Source organism: Chelonia mydas, chromosome 24, assembly GCF_015237465.2.
Source record: "Chelonia mydas isolate rCheMyd1 chromosome 24, rCheMyd1.pri.v2, whole genome shotgun sequence".
Classification (NCBI taxonomy): domain Eukaryota; kingdom Metazoa; phylum Chordata; order Testudines; family Cheloniidae; genus Chelonia; species Chelonia mydas.
The window spans coordinates 17,245,870-17,267,552 of record NC_051264.2 but is presented as its reverse complement, the minus strand read 5'-3'; the positions used below and the strand labels follow the sequence as shown (position 1 = coordinate 17,267,552).

At 48.9% G+C, this 21,683-nt stretch overlaps 1 protein-coding gene across 1 annotated transcript in view; it reads right to left on the bottom strand.

Annotated features, from left to right (window-relative positions):
* The window catches only part of LOC102945115 (interferon-inducible GTPase 5), a 93,835-nt gene extending 74,437 nt beyond the window's left edge, over positions 1–19,398 (bottom strand). Inside the window, exon 1 of the mRNA XM_043535209.1 lies at positions 18,168–19,398. The gene's annotated coding sequence lies outside the window, so the exon portion shown is untranslated. The remainder of the gene's footprint in view (positions 1–18,167) is intronic.
* Between the last annotated feature and the right edge of the window lie 2,285 nt (positions 19,399–21,683).

The window sequence follows — 21,683 nt, the reverse complement described above, 5'->3', positions numbered from 1 at the left end:
CAAAAAGAAAAGGAGGACTTGTGGCACCTTAGAGACTAACCAATTTATTTGAGCATGAGCTTTCGTCAGCTACAGCTCACTTCATCGGATGCATACTGTGGAAAATACAGAAGATCTTTTTATACACACAAAGCATGAAAAAATGGGTGTTTACAACTACAAAAGGTTTTCTTTCCCCCCACTCCACTCTCCTGCTGGTAATAGCTTATCTAAAGTGATCACTCTCCTTACAATGTGTATGATAATCAAGGTGGGCCATTTCCAGCACAAATCGAGGTTTTTAACAAGAATGTCTGGGGGGGGGGGGGGCGGTAGGAAAAAACAAGTGGAAATGATCCGGGTTACACTGGTGCTACAGTAAACCACCCCACCGAGAGGGTGGGGGGAAAGCAAGATTAGGATCATGTAGACGACCCCCTAACCCTGTGGAGCTGCCCCTTTAAAACCTTAGATTTAAAGAGGATAAATGATAACTTTTTTTCTGTTGTGTTGGTGTTAATGTGTGGAACTCCCTGCCACTGCAAAGTGGATTGAGACATGGCTGGCCATTTTGATGGACAGTGAGATGATCCACAGCCCCGTTAGAGAGATGGGTGTAAATGGGACACATGCCTGCCTGTTTTTGAGCCCATCAATCTCTGACTGAGGAGGCAGGAAAGAGCCCTCCCCCATGGCTCAGATTGTTCCACCAGTGAACATTAAGGGGCATCATGCACCATCCCATGGAGCAAGTAGGCCAGGCCCCCATCAGAGCTGGGACTATCATAGAATCATAGCAGATTAGGGTTGGAAGAGACCCCGGGAGGTTCTAGTCCAACCCCCTGCTCAAAGCAGGACCAACAGCAACTAAATCATCCCAGCCAGGGCTTTGTCAAGCCTGACCTTAAAAACCTCTAAGGAAGGAGATTCCACCACCTCCCTAGGTAACGCATCCCAGTGCTTCACCACCCTCCTAGTGAAATAGTGTTTCCTAATCATAGAATCATAGAATCATAGAATATCAGGGTTGGAAGGGACCCCAGAAGGTCATCTAGTCCAACCCCCTGCTCAAAGCAGGACCAAGTCCCAGTTAAATCATCCCAGCCAGGGCTTTGTCAAGCCTGACCTTAAAAACCTCTAAGGAAGGAGATTCTACCACCTCCCTAGGTAACGCATTCCAGTGTTTCACCACCCTCTTAGTGAAAAAGTTTTTCCTAATATCCAATCTAAACCTCCCCCATTGCAACTTGAGACCATTACTCCTCGTTCTGTCATCTGCTACCATTGAGAACAGTCTAGAGCCATCCTCTTTGGAACCCCCTTTCAGGTAGTTGAAAGCAGCTATCAAATCCCCCCTCATTCTTCTCTTCTGCAGACTAAACAATCCCAGCTGCCTCAGCCTCTCCTCATAAGTCATGTGCTCTAGACCCCTAATCATTTTTGTTGCCCTTCGCTGGACTCTTTCCAATTTATCCACATCCTTCTTGTAGTGTGGGGAACAAAACTGGACACAATACTCCAGATGAGGCCTCACCAGTGTCGAATAGAGGGGAACGATCACGTCCCTCGATCTGCTCGCTATGCCCCTACTTATACAACCCAAAATGCCATTGGCCTTCTTGGCAACAAGGGCACACTGCTGACTCATATCCAGCTTCTCGTCTACTGTCACCCCTAGGTCCTTTTCCGCAGAACTGCTGCCTAGCCATTCGGTCCCTAGTCTGTAGCGGTGCATTGGATTCTTCCATCCTAAGTGCAGGACCCTGCACTTATCCTTATTGAACCTCATCAGATTTCTTTTGGCCCAATCCTCCAATTTGTCTAGGTCCTTCTGTATCCTATCCCTCCCCTCCAGCGTATCTACCACTCCTCCCAGTTTAGTATCATCCGCAAATTTGCTGAGAGTGCAATCCACACCATCCTCCAGATCATTTATGAAGATATTGAACAAAACGGGCCCCAGGACCGACCCCTGGGGCACTCCACTTGACACCGGCTGCCAACTAGACATGGAGCCATTGATCACTACCCGTTGAGCCCGACAATCTAGCCAGCTTTCTACCCACCTTATAGTGCATTCATCCAGCCCATACTTCCTTAACTTGCTGACAAGAATGCTGTGGGAGACCGTGTCAAAAGCTTTGCTAAAGTCAAGAAACAATACATCCACTGCTTTCCCTTCATCCACAGAACCAGTAATCTCATCATAAAAGGCGATTAGATTAGTCAGGCATGACCTTCCCTTGGTGAATCCATGCTGACTGTTCCTGATCACTTTCCTCTCCTCTAAGTGCTTCAGGATTGATTCTTTGAGGACCTGCTCCATGATTTTTCCAGGGACTATAATATCCAACCTAGACCTCCCCCACTGCAACTTGAGACCATTGCTTCTTGTTTGGTCATCTGCCACCACTGAGAACAGCCGAGCTCCATCCTAATTGGACTAGCTAGTGTCTTCCATTCACTTGCTCTGTTCTGTGATTACCCAGAAGGGGGCCAGGTATGTAAAAAATAGTCAGATCCCCAGCTGGTGTCACTTGGCCCCGGACGGGGGGAGAGAGAGAGAGAGGCATATCTCAGGATAGATAGATAGAGGGGGTGTACGGGGATAGATAGATAGATAGATAGATAGATTAGATAAGCTGGGGGTCTATTATAGACCCTGTCCATCCATGACACCCATTCTCTCTGATTGTCTCCAACCCCTGCAAACCCGTGTTAGAAGGATGGCTTGAACGGACTGCCTGACCCGCAGACCGTGTGGCCTGGTGGATCTGGGGTCCCCACCCTCAAGGGCACTCGGTCTGAGACCTATGGCTGTGCTGGAAGCAAATAGTAATTATTATTGATCCACTGACTGATTATTGGGGTGCAGAAGAGCGCACCTCGTCTTCTGGTGGAGACTCAGATGGGCTGGGGCCAGGGGAGCAGAGGGGCAGGGGGAGGCTGTGGGGGCCACACAGGTGGGGTGTGGGGAGCAGAGGGGCAGGGGGAGGCTGTGGGGCCCACACAGGTGGGGTGTGGGGATCGGAGGAGCAGGGGAAGGTGGTGGGGCCCCCCCAGTGGGGTGCGGGGATCGGAAGGGCAGGGGGAGGCTATGGGAGTCACACAGGTGGGCGCAAGGGGGGCCACACAGGGAAGAGAAGGGGAGGCCGTGGGCCAGCAGGTGGATGTGACATTTCTCATCTGAGCCTCCCCGTTTCTTGCTGCATGATATAATGCCCCCTCTCCCCAGGCTGATCTTTTGCGGGGGGTGGCTGTATCTCGGGAACTGCTGGCTTAAACAACCCCACATTTGGAGCACTAACCCTCTCCACGGCCCCACCCAGGAGACAGCGATTTTCTAGTGGGTCCCATTCAGCGCGTGGATATTAGACAAACTTAGAGGCTCTGGCCCGTCAACAGGAAGCAGGGCCTCAGACACCTAACCGGAGCTCGAGCAGGGCTTTCGCTCAGCTAGTGTAGGTGACATAACCTCTCTGCAGCAGCTCTCCCGTCCTGGGGGGCCTCTCCCCACTCTGTCCCCCACCACAGGCAGGATCTTCCTCTTTCATTTGTTTGGTCAATAAAACAAGCCGGTGAGAGAGAGAGAGAGAGAGAGAGAGAGAGAGAGAGAGAGAGAGAATCCAATTCATATCAGAACTCCTGGCTCTAGCTTTGGGAGGAGGGTGGGGTCCAGTTGTACTGGATGCTGCCCGGACACACAGTGAGAGTCAGCCCCTGTACTGAAGAGCTTACTGTCCACACAGACAATGTGGGGTGAGGGGAAACTGAGGCACGGGGTGGGTGGAAGGATGCCACTTGCGCGAGGGCAGCCGGAGAACCAGACTAGCACCCAGGAGTCCTATTTATGTCTCTCTACAAAGAAAGAAAATTCCTAGGAACTGACTTGGGAAGTTGTCAGGGTCTGAAAGCAGGGGGTGAAGAACAGAAGACGTTTGGGAAGGTCAGCTCCAGTGGGCACGTCCGGGTGGCCCGAGAAGAGGGAGGCTTCGGCTGCATTGGTAAGGTTGCTGGACCCAGACTGACCCGGTGGTTCTGTCCATCTCGAGCGCCGAGCCCGCGCTGCGTCACCTCCCCACGAGGAGGTGGCAGCCACAGAATGTGACTTGCTCAGTCTCTGGTGATGCCCCAGGAGAAACGAATCAGAGGGTACGGATTTTATTTTTGTTATTAATATTGGGGGGTCTCACACTTCGGTGCACCCATTGGCAGAGAGCATTGCCTACCCCAGGGGCTTGCCTCCATGCCCTTCCTCATGCCAGGGGGTCTCTGTGCCCCACATCCCCCCTCCTCTCCATGCCAGGGGCTCTGTGTGTGAGCCTCCCCTTCTGCCCCCCATGCCAGATGTCAGTGTACTGTTGTGATAACTGAGCCTACAAATTTACCCTCATTGTGAGCCCAGCCGTAAAAAGTGAGTGAAAGATTATATATGTCCCTAGAACAACCATTGTGGCTGGGAAAAGTGGGAGGTGAGGGGGGACAGGACAACGGAACAAGCCCAAAGAAAACAGCTGCCTGATACAAGTCAAGGGCAGCATTAAGACCGTGTCTGGTAACCACAAACAGCGCAAGCCTGCAAATCAATGCACCACAACTGGATGTCGGAAATGAGGGCTAATCGGTGGATGAAATATCGAGGGGACGGGCTGTTCCGCCCACCGCTCCCTTTTGGGGTCCTGAATGAAGGAGATTTTGGGGTGAGACTTGGCTTGTTTGACTGCAGCTGCTGGCTGGGAAGTGGGTGGACCGGAAGGAGTGAGTTTCACCATCGTAGTTTCCATCCCCACAGTCTCCTGGGGCTCTGGGCTCCACCATGACACTGCTGGGGGAGGTCGAGGGGCTGGGGGGGAGGTCGAGGGGCGGGGGCAGCAGCTCTTGGTTCTGCACCTACCTTGTGTGTCCTTGAGTGAGTCAGCGATATCAGCGAATGAAGCCTCAGCTTCACTTCCTCCCATGCTGACCTCCCAAGCCCCAGCTGCATGGGGCTGACAGCCCGAACCCCAGCCACCCAGGGCTGATAGCCCGAGCCCCAGCCACCCAGGGCTGACAGCCTGAGCCCCCTCCCATCTTAAAATAAGGGATAGAAAGCGCTTTGCCAGTTCTCCAGATTATCTGATTTTTTAGTATCCGGTCTGGCCCTGTCCCAGTGAGATCAGACAAATGAGGTTCCGCTGTAATGATCAGAGTATTGTCATGCCCCCATATGACCATACTGTGTGGCATAGGCGCTGACTCCACGGGTCCTCCGGGGCTTGTGCACCCACCGGCAGCCCCACAGAGCTGGTGGTTGAGCACCCCCCCCCCCCCCCGCCCGGAAACTGAGGAAGCTGAGGAAGTCAGCGCCGGTGCCAGGGGGACACTCTTATTTTGGTGGAAGAGTGGCTTTTTTTCAGTGAAGCTTTCGCTGCATCCCAAGCAACATGAGCGAAACTGAAAAATGCCCACTGTTATATCAGCAGAAAAGCCTTTCTACAGATCACAAGTTTCCCCCCTCTCACAACAGCGGTGTTGATACAACCCCTCAAGGGTGGAGTCAGTTATATTGGTATAAAGATGCTTATACCAGGAAGGGGAATAAACTGTACTGATATCGGGGACCAGTAGGGCAGTATCCATACTAGAGGCTGTCACAGTAAAACTACATGGGTATGAAAATCACACCGCTAACCAATGTCATTATATTGGTACGGCTTTCTACCGCAGGCGGTCTCCTTCTTTCGTGGGGCTTAAACCCAGCACGGTTACATGTGGAAGTCTAGGGTGTGGATCCAATTGATTGCTTCCAGTGATGTGGCGCGGGTGGCCCAAGGTACCGGGATATGACATCTGAGCTGTTGGCCGATGAGGTGTGCCATAGTTTGAAGTGTGTCCGCTGCGAGCAGGGCTGTGTTTTGCTCCCATTTCCTGAGAAGGAAGGTGCGTCTGCCGTGGGACGTGTGGATGCAGTTCCAAGTAGATCATATACTTCATGGGAGTGAAAAGCCACCGGTGCAGGAGATGACAATCTTCTCGTGGTCTGCCCTGTTACGTGCCAAGGCACAGCCAATGTGATCAACGCAGTATCTGATGTCGTTCAGTGCAGTCCGAGATCAAACACCAATGGAAAGAAAAGGAGGACTTGTGGCACCTTAGAGACTAACCAATTTATTTGAGCATGAGCTTTCGTGAGCTACAGCTCACTTCATCGGATGCATCCTGTGGAAAGTGTAGAAGATCTTATTATATACACACAAAGCATGAAAAAATACCTCCTCCCACCCCACTCTCCTGCTGCTAATAGCTTATCTAAAGTGATCACTCTCCTTACAATGTGTATGATAATCAAGGTGGGCCATTTCCAGCACAAATCCAGGGTTTAACACGAACATCTGGGGGGGGGGGGGGGGGGGTAGGAAAAAACAAGGGGAAATAGGTTACCTTGCATAATGACTTAGCCACTCCCAGTCTCTATTCAAGCCTAAGTTAATTGTATCCAATTGGCAAATGAATTCCAATTCAACAGTCTCTCGCTGGAGTCTGAGTTACTTTAGTGTAGTCCAGAGAGTTCATGTGTGTGTGTGTGTGTGTGTGTGCGGGGGTGGGGGTGGGGGTGGGGGTGGGGGTGGTTTATAGCGGAATAATTATATCCGTTAAATTCACACCTTAGGTTCTATTGAAAAAAAAACTTTCCCATGTAGGCAAGGGCCTCAGTTTAAACATTGACTGAAGCTGGACTGGTGCAACTTCTCCTGTATAACTTCATTCTAAAACAGGACAAAATCCAGGCTGTACTGAAGCCAATGGGAGCTTTGCCATTTACTTCAATTGGGTCAGGATATCATCCACTTTGTCCTTTTTTAAAAAAGAGCGAGAGATGATTCCAGGCAGGAGATGAAATTTTGGTCTAAAACAAAGGACATAGCACCATTAGGGTTGACCCAATGTCCATCTAGCCCAGTATCCCATCTCTGACAGCGGCCAGCACCAGATGATCCAGAGGAAGGCATAATAACCTCACAGTAGCAGATGTTGGCTAATCTGCCCCTTACATTACATCTAATTGATTTAAGCCCCTCAGCATGTGGTTTAATAGCCCTCCCCTAATTGTTGTTTTTAATTATAATAACTGTGGTTATTCTGGACGCTTGCTAGCCCGTGCCATCAATGAAATGATATGAAAGCCAAGGAGACACATCCTAGTAAATTCCACTTTCAAAAATGTATTTAATAGATGTTGAATGACATTGTTGCTATTGTAAGCAGAGTCAGGATGAGCTCCATCCTGAGATCTGGTGGCGAGTCTTGGTGGGTTGTGGAAAAGAACTTTAGGGGCTGATCTCATTTGCATAGGCACACCCACCCTGCCGAGATGGTCACTTTGGCTGCTGTAGGAGCCCCAGTTTCTCTGTTATTGGGGCAGGAATAAACTGTTATTACCCTGATTATGTGACTCAAGGACAGCGGAACTGTACTCGGCCTTTTGTTATGATGGAGGGACTCACCATCAACTAAGCAGCACTTGCTAGGCAAGGGTCATGGGTTCCAAAACCCAGTGAAGGGAGAGAGGTTGGGAATAGGTATTGATACTTGGTGGCATGGTTCCCCCTGGTGAAGGCCTCATATGCTGATTGCACTTTCTCCACTGTGGAATATCAGAGCTAATGTTGATTCCATTAGGAGTCTAGTTACAGGCTGCTGAGCTGAATTCCCTTTGGGCTAATGGTGCACCAGCCCTGAGGCTCCCCTACTACAAGCTGAAATCACAAAAGAGCTAAACTTGCAAAGAGCTGAAATCACTGAGTGTTGTGTTAAGTAGCTTGGGAGCCTGAAGATATATGGTGGAGCAGTTTGTGGGACAGCGAGCAGAGTGGCTGGTGGAGCAGAACAGTTTGTCGGATGCCTGGAGCAGCTCATGGGGGCAGCTGGCAGAGCGGAGCCCCATGGAGAGGTGGGGCCATCAGCTTTGGACCATGTAAGGTGCCCCTTAATCACCCCCCCCCCCCCATCTCCAGGTTGGGAGGTAAAACTCTGCAGATAAACTTTTGAGCTCTGGGGCTGCCCTGACCAGGGACAGAGACTTTTGGGTCATTGGACTTTTGGGACTTTGGGTGATTTTGGGTTGCTGGACTCAAGAACCAAAGGGAAAGGACACGCCCCAAATTTGCTTGGGGTGGGTTTTTTGCTCATGGATAGTGTTATGAATCCTGTTGGTGGTGTTTCCCCAACATAATGCCACATTGTTTCTCTCTGATATTAAAAGGCTTTTTGCTACACTCAGACTATGTGCTTGTGAGAGGGGAAGTATTGCCTCTTGGAGGCCCCCAGCGGGGGTGGTATATATTTGTCCCAGGTCACTGGGTGGGGGCTCGAGCCGGTTTTGCATTGTGTTATTGGAATGGATCCCCTAGATACTGACCCCAGCCCTTGTTGCTGCCAACTCTGATGGGCAGATGGGTTACACTATAGTTACATGCATGTAAATAAACCTTGCAATCCATGTGACAGACAGAATTCCCACCAGGACTTAAAGTTTGTAAAAATGTAATGCATAGACAGGCTATTTTACATCACTTTTAGAGATTTTTATGGTTCCTTCTGTGTAGAGCTGGGCAAATTGATTTTTTGGTTTGGTAGCCAAACTGAAAAATCAGAATTTAAAAAAAAAGTTTCAGGCCCACGTGAAAACAAAATTGTTTCGTTTTTTTCTTGCCAAAATGAAAAACCAAAATGTTTTTGTTTCTGGTCGAATTAAACTTAGGGGTTGTGCCGAATGAATTACTTCAGTAGAAAATCACAGCAGTAGCTGTAATGGTTAAATCGGTGCCATGACACGGTGTGTAGACCAGGACTGACTCCCTGATGCTCCTTTTAAAATGTCAGCTTAGGCTGATACATGGGTTGGTGTTTATGGTGTGGGTGGGGTGTATGTAGCGGGATAGACAGATAGAGGGTTGGAACATACGGCAAGGGGAGAGAGGTATACAATGGGAATTAAGCACCTAAATACCTTTGAAAATCTAGGCCGCCATCCATGGGGAGCCAGATACCCCTCTGAGGCACAACACTCGTGCAAGGAGTTGTACTTTGCTACAGCCCTTAAAGGCTGCAGCATACTCCCCGCATATGCAACCAGCTCCGGGGCCAGGTGCATGGGGCAATGTGGAGCCGTTACTCTGTTCCCCACCCACTGAGACCCAAGGCAGTGACAGAATCCAAGATTCCTAGACCGGAAGGGACCACAGGTAATGTAGCCCCACCTCCAGTCTATCACAGACCAGCAACACCACCCAGCACCTACACACTAAACCCAACAACTGAAATTAGATTAAAGCATTACAGTCTTCATACTCCAGAGTATTGGGGCTTTACCTCTGCACTCCCCTAAATGCCAGAGAGTGCACGCTCTGAATTTGCCATGCTCATCTTGTTGTACTTAACGTACTGCACACAGGATCTTTTCAGGGGGAATAAGGCAAAGCGCCGCATTTATCGGCAATCCACGTATCAATCAACACTGCATCGTATGCATATGATCTATATTACACTCACGCACTCACACACATGCACACTCCGTCTTGTTGCTGTTACCAGCGAGGTGCTCCCCTTAACTTCACTGGCCAGGTGAGTTAGATGGGGGAGGAGAGGAGCCAGGCTTCTGCTGATCCGGATCAATGCTCCAATCTTGACAAGACGAGACCCAGGGTCCTCTGCGAGACACCTCACATTTATAGCAGCTTCTCTCTCATGCAAATCTATCCCAGGTTCAAAATCTGTGTCTGTGTCCGTTGGTCCTTTGTGCTGCTTCCCTCTGGGTGTCGTCTTAATGCTGCCACATTTATTTTCAGAGAGGGTGTTTTCCAAAGGAGGTGCTCGCTCCTAACTCCCAAGGCCGTCAATACATCTGATCTTCTGTCCTGAGCCCACTTGACAAGTTTTATTGTTCTTGGGTCTGGCTTCCATCCCCTCTCCAAGGGTTGCAGCTGGCTGGAGGTGCTGCCTTCCAGGCCTTGCTCATTCACACCTCGTTCATTCAACAGGGCAATGGATTAAAAGGGGGGAGATCTTATTCTACTCATAGCAAAAAGACATTTTTATTCTACCTTAACTATCCTTAGGGGCTATAATATTATACCAAGGCTCAATACAAAATTTCTATATAAGGATCTGATGCAAAGTTCCTATATCAAAGGACTTGATACAAAGTTGTATGAAAATAGAGGTTATATATGGATAGGCTTAATACAAGTTTATATGAAGAGGCATAATACAAAGTCATATGAAAGTTATGTGAAGATGCTTAATGCAGAGATCTATCTACAAATCTCGCGATCGGAGAACAGGGACCAAATTTTGCTGTCAATGATCCCAGGGTAAATCCAGTTCTGTTGATTTCACTGGAGTCACTGGCTTCACACTGGTGAAACCAAGATCAGAATCTGGTCGTAGGTCTTTCATGCACAACAAGTGAATTGAATTTTTTGTTAGGTTACTTTGACTTTCTCTCTTCTCCCTCCAAAGCCTTCCTCAGAACGCTGTTGGTATTTTCAGTTAGGTCATTCAAAAAGCGGACCATCACACCACCTGTTCTTGCCATACAAAAAGCTCCACCTATCACTGGTACCCACCGGAGAACTTTACTCTCTATAGGAGTAAATTCAATCAGCAGATTACTTATATAATTGGTTGTTATTTCTGAGGCCTGTGGACATGTCATCACAGCCTTCAGGTCTTTGACATCCTTCCCAACCTGCCCAGCGAGTGTAGAGAGGGAGCTGTCATCCAGGCCAAAATCTTTGTAATAGCCTTTTATGATATCTATCACAATGGCAGCATCATAATTATCAAAGGGACCCAGCCAAACAAGAGTAGCAACCCCACCCGCCCGGATGCTGTTTCCAATTGCGGGCATTAATTTTATTGTTTTTTTCTTTTGCAGAGTGGTCTGCGAGATGTCCAGTAATTTCTCTCTCTCCTGACTGAAGATTTTGTTGAACAAAGTTTCTTTCAGGAGTGGAAAATCATAACAGGAAGGTCTACTGCTGGATATAAGAAAAACCTCGTGGTCAGTCAGACCCGCTATTTGCAGACGCTCTGTGCACTCCTTTCGGATCCTTAGCAGGTTGTTCTCCTCATCCATTTCATATGACACATCGTCCACTTTGGAGCATACAAAGTAAAAGCTTTTTCCCCTCTTCTGAATTTCCTTAGCGAGTTCAGTATGGATGTACATGAAAGGCTCAGAGGCGATTATGATGAAAAGGTCATATACGGCAAAGCCTGCCTGCTCAAAGTACTTGTCTGCTTTAAAATCTGAACATGAGATTTCTGGCATGTCACAAAAGTACAATTTAGGGTCTCTAGGATGTCTGTAGGAGGTAGGCCATCTGTTTGTCCTGTTCCCCACCAATGCAATTTGGGCAGCTCCTGTATCATCATTCTTCAGATCCTTGATTGCGTTGATAAAGGAAGATGCACCAGCGCCAGCCTTTCCAATGACAGCAACGTCAAATCTGCGATTCATGATCTCCTGGGCTATGGAGACGGCTCTGGAAAGGTTCCCTGCATTCACAGCTGCCTTGAAATCTTCGGTGGACATAACGGACAGATTCTTATTGTCTGTAGGGAACAAAATGTTACTTCAATAATTTCCCCTCAAAACTGAGAAGGCGTTTAATGAATATTACAGGGCATGAGAGAGACCATTCTCCAGTGTTAAATGCTTGATTAAATATTTGGGTTTTTTTTTTTCAGATTTAAATAATAATGCCAGTAGTGTAGCCTGATGCAGAATTTACACACAGCTTGCTGGTTGACCGAGCTTCATACTTCAAGCACTGGTAAACGAGATCTTTAAGTGGCTCAGTGAGAAGGCCGGGAACAATCAGAAAAGGCTACCGTTTTCTGTTTGTTTATTTCAGGCAAGGGAACTAGAACAAAGGGAAGAGTGAAGATGAGTAAGCACCAGAGAAGGCAGGAGGAGCAAAGAAGCGGATTGCTGAGCTCTCCAGGAAGCAGTCAGCAGAGCTGTGTGCAGGGTGAGATCTGTGAGCAGCTGATCAGAAGCAAACAGAGCAAGTGGCCATGCTGCTCCGCACTCAGACACCATGAGGCAGGATGGGGCAGCTGCTCCAAACCGGAAAGCAGAGGGGGTCCCTTTTTCTCTTACAGGGCATGCAGGAGACCAAGCAGATGGTTCCCTGGATGATCTGTCTATAGGCTAAATGACCCTTGTGGTGCCTTCTAACCCTATGGCTCTATGATCCAGCAGAGGCAGCGGCGATGGTTCAGAGCTGGGGAGCCTTGAGTGGAAAAGGCTTCTAGTGCAGGAGAGACAGACAGAGCAGGAGTCCAGGTGTCTGAGGGCTGGTCTACACCTACACAGTTAAAGGCAGTTTATCTAGACCTAATTATTTCAGGGTACACACTACAGCCTTGCTCTCGCCAATGCAGGTGCTCTACGACACCGACATAACAACTCCACTCCCATGAGATGTGTAGGGCTTATGTTGGTGTAGTTAGGGTGATGCATTGTCCCTGTAGACACTGCATCCCTTACCTCAGCTGTCTTGTCAATTTCACGCCTCCTGCCATGAAATTGACAAGAAAGCTTGGCAGCTAGAGCCCAGCCCTCCGCCTCCCACCCCCAACTCCCCTGGAGAGCTGGGTGGCTGGACTCTGCTCTCAGCTGGGAGCCAGGGTGAGAAGCAGGAGCAGCCCCTCCCGCCTGCTCCATGCTGGGAGCCAGCAACCTTGTCAATTTCATGGCTCCCTGAACCCTGAAATTCACAAGGCTGCCAGGTCCTGGCAGGGAGCGGGTTGGGGAGAGGGGGTGAGAACCTGGGGCAGCTGGACCCCACTCCCCAGGGACGAGAAGCCCTGGGCAGGTTCCCCCGCTTCCTGGGGGAACGGGGAGTGTGGGAGGGGGGGGAGCCTGTGGGTCAGCTGGGCTCCTGACAGGGAGCTGCCAGCAGAGCTGAGCGATCGGGCTGTCAGCTCCCCACCCTGCCCATCTTAGGTCAGTGAAAGTGCTTCTGGTGAAGACGTGCACCGCTGACCTAAGAGGGGTAGTGTGGACATGCACCACCGCAGTAATTACTGCGCTAACTATCAGTCAACCTAATATAGGTCAACTTAGGTTTGTAGTGTAGGCATAGCTTGAGTGAGGTGATAGAGCTGGAGCAACAGAAGCTTACCGACCAGAAAACACAGGTAGCTCAGACAGAAGAAAAGGGTCTAGGCACGCCCGTGGGACCCAGCAGGAAGGACATGATGGTGTGCCTGATCAGGAGCTAGCAGACCACCAGATGTGGGTCTGATGGCCCCCATCATCCTGCCTATAGCCTGAGTCATTATGGGCATTAACGGTCATTCTGGGATTCTGGCTATGAGTACGGTGAGGCCCTGGTACATCTAGGAAATGCTGTGGTCCATGACACTGCTGGGAGCAGAGCAGACTCAGAGTGGTAGAAAAGCTGATTAAACACCTTCAGGGGTGACAGAAGCTTTTACTGGCCTGGCTGACGCAGATGAGTGTGAAGCAACCACTGGTGGAGTATGGAGGTCAAAGAGGCGGAAAGGTGCCCCTTATCTATGGGTTTAGGGTGGTGATTTCAGAAGTAATTAAACATACTGAGAGCAAAGGTAGCTGACACCCTTGCCATAACGGAGTCAGCAGAGGTAAAGCCTATGTCATGGCCAGTGGCCAAAACTCCAGCATCAGACTCACAAGGGATGTCTGACAATCAGGGCCCAGACACTCAAGGGGGAATACAGGGGGTCTGAATCCCAGAGAATAAGAACTGATTGAACTGATTGTGTACAATAGTGTTGTACTATAAAAGTGTGTGGAGTAAGGTCTTCAATGGAAGCCCGTGACACACTGGGGACTCATATCACCGTGAAATGTCTGTATTAACACCATATGAGGAATTATGGATGCTCACTGGTATTATGCTTTAAAGTCTGTGACCAAATAAAGGCAGAAACCAATTTTCTCCCAGACAGGAGGGAAGGTAGCTATCCACCTGTCTCCAATGAAAACTAAGCATTATGAAATCAAACCAATGGAAGCCCCATTTACATGGACCTAGCAAATGGGAGTTGCAGCCAGGGGTGTTTTGCAGGGGAGTTCTCCAGGTGAAGGAGGAGTGACTTTTGTGACCCTAGGGGTGAGTTTGTCATCTATTCGTTGTGCGATTGCTTGATTAAAGAGTATAGTGTGGTTTGTTGTGTGCGGAGCCTAGCGGCCTTCTAGACTAGGCTGAGAGCTTCCCAGTGAGGCTCTAGCCAGTCATCCTTTGATCTCTGACCCCTGTAGGATCTCTTGAAAAGGGGCAGGGCTAACTCAGGGAGAAGAGGGGTTTAAAAAGCCAGCTCCTAAGTTACCACAGGAGCTAGCAAACGGGAGATTTGCAAGGGAGTGTGAGAGGCAGCTACACCTAACAAACATACTCTAAACTTTTAGGCCAATAAACTCCCTCACAAAACTATGACTGAACAAACAAATAAAACCCCTGCAAGAATAAAACTAACGCAGGCAGACGTCCAGCAACAGAGTGGGCCTATTCAGTTTATTGCACTGAATGCAGCATGTACGATTACCTGCCTTGTGGGCAGGTTATATACTTGTGGCATTCGGTGTAAGGAGCTCATGGCTCTCAGAGACCGTGTATGAGCTTTGGAGACCAGAGTGACTGAACTGGAGGAGCTGAGGGAGACAGAGAGGTACCATAAATGAGACTTTCCGGTTTACAGTAGAATGGTCCCACCCCCAGTGTGACAGCCTCTGTGGTGTTGAAGAGGATGAAAGTCTTGGGGGGAAGGAGAACATTAGGCTGGAGCGGAGTGAAATGATCCCAAAGGTGGGACCCTCATTCCAGATGATGTCATAGTATCCTCTTGCATTCAGGATACTCCTCTGGGCATGGGGACCTCAGTTATTAGGAAGAGACAGGTATTAGTAATGAGCAATTAGTTCATTGGAAATATAGAGAGCTGGGTTTGCGATGAGCGGGGGAACCCCATGGTGACTTGCCTGCCTGTGCAAACGTTGTGGATCTCTCAAGACATGCAGTGCTTGGTAGGAGCTGGTGGTTATGGTACGTAGGTACCAGTGACACAGGGAAAGACAGGAGAGAGGTCCTGGAAGGCAAATTTAAGCTACTAGGAAAGTGATTAAAATCCAGGACCTCCTTGGTAGCATTCAGACAGTGGGGCCACTAGATGATCATAGAATCAGAGATGTGTAGGAGCGGAAGGGGCTTCGATATGCCATCTAATCTAGTCTCCTGCATTCATGGCATATCTAGACCATTCCGGACAGGTGTTTGTGTAAGGCTGACAGACCCAGGTGATCACTCAGTGGGATTGAACCTGGACCTTTGAAGCTAAAGGCTTGAGCCTCTACTGCGTGAGCTAAAAGCCGACTGGCTCTTAGCTGAGGCTTTAGAGCAGACTTCACTCATCTCCCTCTCAGTGCCTCTGGGTTACATTTGTCCAACCTGCTCTTAAAAACCGCCAGTGTCAGAGATTCCACAACCTCCCTAGGCAATTTATTCCAGTGCTTCACCACCCTGACAGTTAGGAAGTTTTTCCTAATGTCCAACCTAAACCTCCCTTGCTGCAATTTAAGCCCATTGCTTCTTGTCCTGTCCTCGGAGGTTAAGAAGAACAAATTTTCTCCCTTCTCCTTGTAACAACCTTTTATGTACTTGAAAACTGTTAACACGTTCCCTCTCAATCTTCTCTTCTCCAAAATAAACAAGCCCAATTCTTTCAATCTTCCCTCATAGGTCATGTTTTCGAAATCTTTAATCATTTTTGTTGCTCTCCACTGGACTTGCTCCAGTTTGTCCACATCTTTCCTGAAATGTGGCACCCAGAACTGGACATATTACTGCAGCTGAGTCCATATTAGCATGGAGTAGAGCATAAAAATTACTTCTCATGTCTTGCTTACAACACTCTTGCTAATACATCCCAGAATGAGGTTTGCTTTTTTTGCAACAGTGTTACACTGTTGACTCATATTTAGCTTGTGATCCACTACGACCCTCAGATCCCTTTCCACATTGCTCCTTCCCACGCAATTATTTCCCATTCTGTGTGTGTGCAACCGATTGTTCCTCCCTCAGTGGCGCACTTCGCATTTGTCCTTATTGAAGTTCATCCTATTTACTTCAGACCATTTCTCCAGTTTGTTCAGCTCATAGGCGCCGAGTTTCTAATCTGTTGGGGGGGATTCACCGCAGCTCTTCCAAGACCCCACCCCCACTCCACCCCTTCCCCCAAAGGCCCACCCCCAGCCTACTTCTTCCCACCCCCGCCTCGCCTCTTCCTGCCCTCCCTCTTTCCCGCCTCTTCACTGCCCAGTTCTGTCCACTCCCCCAGCGCGCTGTGCCCTCGCTCCTCTCCCCTCGCCTCTCCCCCCCAGCGCTTTCTGAAGCTGCAAAACAGCTGATCCATGGCAGGTGGTAGGTGCTGGGAGGGAGGGGGAAGTGCTGATCAGCAGGGCCTGCCGGTGGACAGGAAACTCTGCGGGGAGGGGCAGGTTCTGGTAGGGGACCTGCCTGTGGATGCTCCAGAGAACCCATGGAGTTGGCGCCTATGGTCCAGATCATTTTGAATTTTCATCCTATCCTCCAAAGCCCTTGCAGCCCCTCCCAGCTTGGTATCATCTGCAAACTTTATCAGTGTACTCTCTGTGCCATCATCTAAATCATTGATGAAGACATTGAACAGAATCGGACCCAGAACTGATCCCTGCAGAACCCCACTCGTTAGGCCCTTCCAGCATGACTGTGAACCACTGATAACTACTCTCTGGGAATGGTTTTCCAACCAGTTTTGCACCCACCTTGTAGTAGCTCCAGCAAGGTTGCATTTCCCTAGTGTGTTTATGCAAAGGTCATGCGAGACTGTATCAAAAGCCTTACAAAAAGTCTAGAAATACCATTTCTACTGCTTCCCCCCATCCACAAGGCTTGTTACCCTGTCAGAGAAAGCTATCAGGTTGGTTTGACATGATTTGTACTTGACAAATCCATGCTGGGTGTTACTTAGCACCTTATTATCTTCTAGATGTTTGCAAATTGATCACTTAATTAGTTGCTCCATTATCTTTCCTGGTACAGGAGTTAAGCTGACTGGCCTGTAATTCCCCGGGGTTGTCCTTCTTTCCCTTTTTATAGATGGGCACTTGATTTGCCCTTTCCCAGTCTTCTGGAATCTCTCCTGTCTTCCATGACTTCTCAAAGATAATCGCTAATGGCTCAGATATCTCCTCAGTCAGCTCCCTGAGTGTTCTAGGATGCATTTCATCAGGCCCTGGTGACCTGAAGACATTTAACTTCTCCAAGTCATTTTTAACTTGTTCTTTCCCTATTTTAGCCTAAGAATCTACCTCATTTTCACTGGTGTTCACTATGTCAGGTGTCTAATTGGTACTAAACTTTTTGGTGAAACTGAAACTAAAAAGCATTTAGCACTTCTGCCATGTCCTCATTATCTGTTATTGTCTCCCTCCTCCCTCCCTCCCCCGGCGACGCTGAGCCAGAAGGGGTTAAGCACTAGCAGGCTAACTAATCCAGATTCAATCGTTGAGAAAGTAACAGATTTTTTAGACAAAGGAAACGCAGTGGATCTAATTTACCTCGATTTCAGGAAGGCGTTTGATACCGTGCCACATGGGGAATTATTAGTTAAATTGGAAAAGATGGGGATCAATATGAAAATTGAAAGGTGGATAAGGAATTGGTTAAAGGGGAGACTTCAGCAGGTCCTACTGAAAGGTGAACTGTCAGGCTGGAGGGAGGTAACCATTTTATGCCAGAAAAGATTTGCCCAGCAGTAGCTAAAAGCCATGTCTTCAACAGGCCCTCGCTGTTTGCCAGGTCTCCAAGTCGCTGATCAGACCTGGATTGTGCCCATGTTTCTCCAGCACTGAGGCTGCACGGAGAGAAGAGAAGTCAAGTCCCCTTTGCAGCTACCCCCAGGCTGGGGAGAGAAGGGGGTACTAGAGCTGGGGAAATAAGGGATTTCTCAGTTTGTTGGCAAGTTTGAAAAGTCAGGGGGGATTTGAGGTTGAGCCCAAAACTTTTAGAAAAGTTCAGGTTATCAACAAGTCAATTTTTGTTTAGTTCTGGGACAAAAGAAAGGACACCAGGAATCAATTTCACCAACCCACCCTGCGGCAGAAAATCTCTTACCTTCCACCCCTGGGTGCTTCCGTTCCTGGGACCTTCTCAGGTAATCCGTGTGTGTTTCACCCCCCGCCCTCTCTCTTCCTGTAAATCTGAGATGACTAACAGGAAAACTGAAAGTAACATTGAACCAACACGTAGCAAAAGTCAGATCTAATTTCTGTGAGCTCCACCCAGCCACTTTTCCATCGAGGTGAGGGGTTTAGATCAGTGTGGGTGAGTCCCGCATTGTCTCTTTGCTTCTACAAGCAGAGGGGACTGGAATTCGGATCCCACTAGAGCGGCTCAGGAATTGCTTGACAGGATATGTGTCTGACACGTAATTTCTTACCCTTTCCCCTCTATCCCCTCATCTCTGTCTTGTCGATAATCGACCTGCACAGAGCTCTCTGGCTCTTACCTGAGGGTGATTTTTTTTTCTGGCACATTTAAGCAATTAAACAGTTTTATCTTTTTTCTAACAACAAAGATCGTGAAAAATAGACACTTTGGTTATTATAAAAGTCTTTGTTTTTGTTTGAAACAGGTCGAAGGCGGAAATTCGGAAATCCAGCCAGGAGGTGTCCAGCTGAAATCTGATTTTGATTTGGCCAAGATACAACATTTTGAAAATGTTTTTTTCTGAGCCATCCATCACAGTAGTGTAGATGTGGAGTAACTCCACGGCAGTTGCTGGATCTGACTCCGCTTTTCACTCCCCCCGTTGTAAATCAGGAGCAGCTCCACTAGGCGAAGTTGTACCCGTGGGTAACCTGTGTGAGGGGGATCAGAGCAGCCTCTGCAACCTCTGCGCCCACCACCGCGAGGGTCAGTCTGCACATTAAACCCTGCGCCTGGGCCGCTGTAGCTCTTCCGTGGGAAGACGCTCCCGACGCTGATGGGAGAGCTTTTCCCGCCAGCTGAGCCACCTCGCCGAGAGCTCTTCCGCCGACATGGCTCTGCCTGTACCAGGGGTTAGGTCAGGGTCGCGATGTTGCTCGGGGGGGGATTTGTAGTTGTACAGATGTAAGATTACAGCAGAGACACGGTGTGAGCAGGTGATGCAGCTACACCTGAGCTGTGAAGAGCTGGCTGTGCGAGGTCTGATTTGCAATTACCACATACCAATTATCTCTTGTTTTTCCAGGAGAAGCAGTGGGAACTTGGGATCACTGACAGCTCTAACCAGAGGGCATAACTGGGTACTGTGCCGTCGTCTTCTTTGCTTCTGGGGACACTAAGGCCATGTCTACACTGGCAAGTCAAAGCGCGGTAACTTGCTGGCTCAGGGGTGTTAACCCCCCCCCCCCCCCCAAGAGAAGCAAGTTTGAGCACTTTAAAGTGCTAGTGTGGACAGGCCCCAGTGCTCAGAGCTCCCAGTGCCTCAGTTTCCCCTATGTGCTGCATGGTTAAATAGGTGGGTGTGAGAGAAAGGTTGTTTACTCTTTGCAGGGATCCAGGTGTGACTGACGCCTGGCTGTCTGAGGCCTGGAGAAGACAGTGGCCCACTCCAATTGCCCAGACATTTGGTACCTAGCAACTAACGACCATGGCTAACCCCTCTGCAGGAAACCAGCCGGGCGTGTCCCACTGGAGACCAAAGGGCTAAGGAGGATGGCCCAGTGACTGTTTCCCAGGAGTAAGAACAAGGAATGGAGGAGGGGCCCTTGGGGTATTAGGGGTGGGCTGTTGGAAGTAGGAGACATTTCTGAACTGGGACTGAAAAGAGGTCAGGGGGCTCTGGACTCTGAACCCCACCCAGATGGACTTTGCTCTAAATTCTGTTCTCTGTGTTAACTCAGGACTTTCTATGCTGGGTTTCAGACAATAAACCCTCCTGCTTTCACAACACTGGCTGAGAGTCACTCCAGATTGAGGAAGTTGGGGAGGGTGCACAGCACCCTTTGGGGGTGCAAGTCTTCCCCAGCTGCCCAGCCCCGATGGATGAGCTCAGGAGAGCTCATGGAGTGAAGCCGGGGTGCTGAAGGCGCCGAGATTCAGTCCCAGGATGTGCTGAAAGCAAAGGGCTTTCCCCAGAGAGTGTGACCCTGCAGGGAGTGACACACTGAAGGGGCTCTCCAAGGGGCTGTTCCAGAGCCGTATGACAGCACCGGACCTGTGGATCCATGACAGATACACATACAGGATACCGTATCTATAAACAGTTTTATTCACAATATTTACATTTTGAACACAGATTTCGGGAGCCAATCTTGCGATTCAAAGACTATGCAGGAGCAGAGTTAAGATTGTAACAGTGTTTAATTTTCAAGTCAAAGTTTCAAACCTCTCCTTAAAAAACCCAGATAAATAATCAGATCAGCTTGAAAAGTGGTATACTAATTCAGGGACTAGGGTAGAACCTGTGTTACAAATCTGAGCTCATTGGATCAAGGAGTTCTTGAGATACAGCCAGGGTCAGACTGAAATAAAGGCACTAAAGCCTGAGCCAGTTGCTCTGAGGTGGGGAGCTGCCCCGAGTGTATCCAATGCAGAGACATTGACTGAGTCTGCAGAGAGCCTGAGCCAATCGCTCTGAGATAGAAACTATCGTTTTAGGGAAAATCGGATTGTTTTTTAAATGAAAAATGTTGACCCAGTAGAATTTTTACACCTGTATCGTGTTCTTTCAGACCCCGGGGGGCACTGACAAAAGATGACTTTCCAGATCCCGTCTCTCCGACTACAGCAACGTCGAGCTTTGCATTCTTGACGGCCTCACTGACCTCTTGCAGCGCGGAAGCCAGGCCTTACGGGTTATTTGTTGCAACAGCAGCTTTCAGTTCTGCAATTTCTCCTTCAGAGAGCATGTTGAAATCTTTCCAAACCACATCTGTAGCAGCTGTTTCCTGTTGTTCATGCTCCTTTGGCTGCCGGTCTTAAGGAAAGGGAACGACACATTTCAGTTACGGATCGATGCGTTTCCACAGGCAGTATACAATCAGAACCAACAGCTACACTCAATACGATCTCTAGTCAATAGGCAACAAGATTCTGATGACATTTAAGGAAGGCTGCTTTCGTCCCATGCGAGAGCTCCAGCTCATTATGACCAACACTGGGGCCAAATTTTACTTTTTTAAATTCTTAATTTCCAAGATTTCCCAGGGGTCAAATTAGTCTCTGGACTCCTGGAAGGCTGTTTGTTTTTTAAATAGCAATATCCAGGGGACCCCAAAATACTCAATTCTCCCCCTCCCCAATAACTGGATGCTAGAGCTAGTCCTGCCTGTCACTTAAATCAGTTCTGCTTTCCCTGAAAGTCAGCGGGAGTTTGGTTCCAAAGTGCCTCAGTCATCCTGCAAAATGGGAGTCAGGCTCCTAAGTCACTTTGGCACTGTTGAAAATTGTAACCATGTGTAACGATGCTGGTTCTGGTGGGACCCAACTGAGAGTGCCAATTCAGGAGAAATTGCTCAGAGCGGAGCAGTTACAGCCCAAGGCTGGGGTTTCTTTGCACACCAGGGCAAACCAAACCAGCCAAACAGAGGACTTTGGTTTTCCCCCACTGGCTAACCACAGGCCACACAAGCAATTCCCTTA